Below are 5,637 nucleotides of genomic sequence, written 5' to 3'. Positions count from 1 at the left end.
CTTCACATCACTTCCCTTCTTTGCCCAATCCAAGAACAGTTCAACAGGCTTCTCCTTTTGTATCTCTGGTCCCCTCTGCTGGTGTCGAATGCCACTAACCCTGTTCATGGGTCTATGTAACAGTTTTCCTTGATGCTTTGTCATCTGTGGATCCCTGCACTCTTATCCTCATATTGCTCAAATAGGGTGTTTCAGCAGATGTTCATTTAGAGCAAGTTTTGGCCATTGTAGATTTAGACCCTAAATGCTTCCAAGGACCCACTGGGGAATGGTGGTGTTGTCATCCTGCTTAGATGATATTTGGGGCATGTAAAGCCCCCAAAATGTGCAAAATGTTGCAACCCCCTTATTTTGACCCTTGGAGGCCAAGGGGACCTCCAAAGGAGATGGAGATGTCATCTGAATCCCCTAGAGGTAACTTTGGAAACATTTTGAAGCAAAAAGAAATAGTGGTTAACCCTAACGGGCCGAAGGCCACTTGTGGTCCATAGGCCATCCTTTGCTGACTATTGGATTAGATGTAATGCCTAGTTGATATGCTGTGCTAATAATGCTAGGAGTCTTCAGAGGAAGCTGAAATGTGAATGTCTGTGTGTTTGTCTTCAAGTCATCTGTTTATTTATGGAAATTCAATGAATTTTATAAGGTTTTCTTAGACAAGGGATAATTAAAGACAGTTTTGCCCATTCCTGCTGCTGAAATATAGCCTACAGCACCTGGTATTCATTGGCATATTCCCATCTGAGTACCATACTAACCACCAGAGCTAGTATGGTAATACCTGGTCTTTTTGTGAAAGCAGGGAGAAAACTGGATACACAGCTCACCTTAAAGGCAAACACACACTTCTCCCCCACCTATTTTCGAGAGGAAGCCACTTTCATATTCTTTCTCTACCCAGGTGTCATCCAGCACTGAATCTCATCTGACTGGCTGCATCTTATAATCACATCCCACCAGACAAGGTAGGAAAAAGTATTCCTTGGATCAGATGGATCTACACTCAGCGGATCTTTGTGGCCAATGTCTCAGCTTCCATTCGGTTCCTGGGATGCCTGCAAGGCCATAGCCAGAAAAAAAAAATCGGAGAGGGTTGAAATTTGGGGGGGGGGGGGGGGTTGAAAAAGTCTGGCCTCCTTAATGAGAGTATTCAATACCCCCCCCCCCCCCCCCAACTTGGTTGCTTCACTACATCGGCTATTGCTGCAAGTAATGACAGTGTGAATAAATTGTCAATATTTGCTTGAGATAGTGCTTGCAGTTCTGGAGGGACTCTTAATTTTTTGTATCTGAACTGCACAAACTATCACTCATCCATGATAGCAAGCTTCCACCATCCTACAACAGCGGGAGATGGCACCCAGCGGGGGATGGTTATAACCCAGACCTCTTATTTGTGAGCGACATGCCCATGCCAACATAAAGGCAGATCAGATAACACACCAACTCCTGAAGAATGGGAAACCCAACTTTGCCACCAAAGTAGGAAAGAAACCAATAGCCAGACAACCAGAGATTGAGAACAACAATCTCCATGAACCCTTTACATCTACTGAATTGGACATTGCTTTCAATAAATGTAAAAATGGCAAAGCAGCTGGCCTGGATGATCTACGGATGGAACAAATCAAGAACTTTGGCCCAAAAGCAAGGCGCTGGGAATAGCCAGGTCTTCAAGTTCTTCCTAAAGACTGCCAACATGGGAGCTAGTCTAATGTCTTTGGGGAGGTCGTTCCAAAGTGGGGGGCAACCACAGAAAAGGCCCTATCCCTCGTCCCCACCAAGCGCGCCTGCGACGCAGGTGGGATCACAAGCAGGGCCTCTCCAGATGACCGAAGGGAGCGTGTGGGTACATAAGCGGAGATGCGGTCACGGAGGTAGGCAGGTCCCAAACCGTTTAGGGCTTTGTAGGTAAGCACCTGCACCTTGAATTGGGTTCGGTAGGTGAACGGCAGCCAATGGAGCTCCTTAAACAGGAGGGTTGACCTCTCTCTGTGAGGAGCACCAGTTAACATCCTGGCCGCCGCCCGTTGAACCAGTTGGAATTTCCGAGCCGTTTTCAAGGGCAGCCCCACGTAGAGCGCATTACAGTAATCCAATCTGGAGGTGACTAAGGCATGGACCACCCCAGCCAAATCAGCCTTTGCGAGGTACGGTCACAGCTGGCGCACAAGTCTTAATTGTGCGAAAGCCCTCCCGGACACCGCCGACGCCTGAGCATCAAGCGTAAGTGATGAATCCAGAAGGACTCCCAAGCTGCGGACCTGAGACTTCAGGGGGAGTGTAACCCCATCCAGCTCAGGTTGCCACCCTATACCCCAATCCGGTTTACAATTGACCAGGAGGACCTCTGTCTTGTCGGGATTGATCTTCAGCTTGTTCCTCCTCATCCAGATAGCCACAGCAGCCAGGCACTCGTTCAGCACTCGAGGGGCCTCCTTGGAATTAGGTGGAAAGGAGTAATAGAGTTGTGTGTCATCTGCATAGAGATGGCACCTAACTCCAAAACCCCGGATGACCTCTCCCAGCGGTTTCATGTAGATGTTAAAAAGCATGGGAGACAGAATAGAGCCTTGCGGGACCCCACAGGTCAAAGGCCAGGGGTCCGAGCAGGCATCTCCCAGCTTCACCATCTGGGATCGGCCCTCCAGGAAGGACTGGAGCCACGACAGAACCGTGCCCCCAAGACCCATCCCAGCAAGTCGTCCCAGAAGGATACCATGATCGATGGTATCGAAAGCCGCTGAGATGTCCAAGAGAACCAGCAAGGTCACACTCCCCCCGTCTAGCTCTCTCCGGAGGTCATCCACCAAGGCGATGGTGGATGACCTCCATCTCCCCATCTCCCCAGTAGGGACTCGGGGCAGCTTACATGAGGCCAAACCCACCAACGCAATACAATAAATGAAATCAAAACATCAACAACAACATAATGAATTACATAAAACACAAACGACCCTCCAGGAAGGATCGGAGCCACAGTAAAACCATGCCCCCAAGTCCCTTCCCAGAGAGTCTTCTCAGAAGGATACCATGATTGATGGTATCGAAAGCCACTAAGATGTCTAAGAGAACCAGCAGGGTCACACTTCCCCTGTCCAGTTTCCTGTGGAGGTCACCCACCAAGGCGACCAAAGCCATCTCGGTACTGTGCCCAGGTCTGAAGCCGGACTGCAAATGATCCAGAAAATCGGTGTCATCGAGGAATCCCTGGAGCTGCAAAGCGACCACCCACTACAGAACTTTGCCAAAAAAAGACATACCAGTGCTCTTTGGCAAAAAAAAACCCCTAAATACTTTGTAAAACTACAACTCCATAGACTTGAGTGCCATTTGGACATGTTAAAGTGGTGTCAAACTGTATTCGTTCTACAGTATAGATGCACCCTCAAGTCATCTCATGTCAATGTAGGCAGAAGGATGGCAAGTTAAAGAAGGCTCAATTAATGATAAAGATAGTGACATCTTCCCTTTTCAATGTCAATAAAAAGACATATGTTGGCATATGTCACAAACAGCATGCCAGCATGTTAGCATCCATACCTTCCAACAAGCTACAGTTTAAAACAGGAACATCAGAGTGTAGTCAAGATGGCAAAATATATTAATGAAGTATAACAGACAAGAGAGGCAAAGCTGCAGAAGTTCACTTTTGTTTGAGCCTACTGGGAAGGGCAGGAATCTGTTTTTCCTCTCCCTGAAGATCGGTGGTTCAAATTCAGGGAGTGGGGTGAGCTTCCGCAGTTAGCCCCAACTTCTGCCAATCTAGCAATTCAAAAACATGCAAATGTATGTAGATCAATAGGTACTGCTTTGGCAGAAAGGTAATGCCGCTCATGCAGTCATTCCGGCCACATGACCTTGGAGGTGTCTACGGACAATGAGGGAGGGAAGGAGGAATGAAGGCTTAGAAATGGAGATGAGGTAACAGAATACAAATTACTTTTGCTCTTTGAATTCAGGCCTATTCTACACTGACATATAATCCACATTATCAAAGCAGATAATCCACATTATCTGCTTTGAACTGGATTACATGTATCAACACTCCCCTATAATCCAGTTCAAAGCAAATAATCTGGATTTTATATGGCAGTGTAGGAGGAGTTACTGTCAATAGCAATTGAAGATGAGGACCAAGAGGGAGGAGAAGGAAAATACCAGGACATTTTTAAAGCATCAGAAAAATTGGTATGACACAGGATTAATTAGGACTATCCCTGCCAAATTCAGACAGCTGTGTGGGTGACATCTAATGAGGTAGCAGCACCTTGGATTGCAAACATAGAAACGTAAATGGATATGTAGCCATGGTGATTGGTAAATTGATCTAGCTGTCCCTTATAATTGCCTCATTTTATTAGAATCCCCATCATGATATATTATAAAAGATTTCAAGGAATGATTGAGTTTCCATGCATCTAGCTAAACAAATCAACACAGCTGTTCAGTCAGTTGCTATTTGTTGTAGAAGTAAGTAATAGGATGTGTAGAGTGATGCCCACATGCTAACAGCAGTGATATAATTGTCTCCCTGCATGATACCATCATCTGGAAGTTGCTGGCACAACTATAGCATCGAAACCTGATGAGGTACTGAACAATTTCAAAATGATGGCATGCAATGCATTTTAACCTGTAAGAATGCTAAAGAGTTATTGTTAAGCATTACAGAGATCTAGGCTAAATGGCTCAACTATGTAATATCATGAATGCACTGACTATTTCTGATGGGTCTGGGTCAATTTAAACTCAACAAGGTCAGCAACAGCAATTAAGTGTTCCTAGAGCAATCCAATTAGAGTGAGAAGAAGCCAATCTCTCCCTTCTTGCTCTCCCACATACTTTGTATGTTTGTGTAAGGGGAGAAGATCACAAAGCACATCTCAGTGCTGCCTGATTTTCTGTCCTGTCACACACATGCCCTGTTTTAAAGCTACTTGCTTCATGGTGCTAATAAAGCCTACAATGCCACCCCAGAGGAGTCGCTGGTCTTGCTGCAAAAGGATTTATGAATTCATTGATGTTGTGTAGCCTTCAATACAGATGAATATTTTATGCCCTGGGAGCTCCACATTCTGCATAATGCAGAGAACAGGATAACCTGAAAGATTATCATAACACCCTCTTAGGGAAAACCATTCAGTGGACTTCAGTGTCATGGAGATATGTCAATGCTTAAGCTCCACCAGTTGCATGATCTGATTTTAGTATCTGGCTGAGGTTGCCAATTAAGTTACAGGAACCAAAGCAAAAATATAACAAGTTTTACACAGTTACATAGAAATGTGCAACAGTGCTCTGGTAAAGTGACAAATGCCATTGTCCTAGAGAGACTCCTTTATCATGGTCACTTCTGACTCCACAGTTCACCTCTAACTAATATATACCCACAAGTATAACAGTATGCATGGGTCAATAATCAATAAACAGGTATGAAATATAAACTTATATTGAATAAACAAGTACACAATTTACAATTATAATGTTGATGCTCCATACATCAAAATGAATATCAAACTTGTCACTTGTGAAGTCAGTCAGTTGAACTGAAGAGTATGTAGAACACACAAACGGTTTTGACTTTTTTAGTCTTCCTCAGGTGACTATATCTGAGAATATGATTATATATTAACT

Source organism: Anolis sagrei, chromosome 4, assembly GCF_037176765.1.
Source record: "Anolis sagrei isolate rAnoSag1 chromosome 4, rAnoSag1.mat, whole genome shotgun sequence".
NCBI lineage: Eukaryota > Metazoa > Chordata > Lepidosauria > Squamata > Dactyloidae > Anolis > Anolis sagrei.
The sequence above is the reverse complement of the archived record's forward strand: the minus strand, read 5'-3'. Positions refer to the sequence as shown.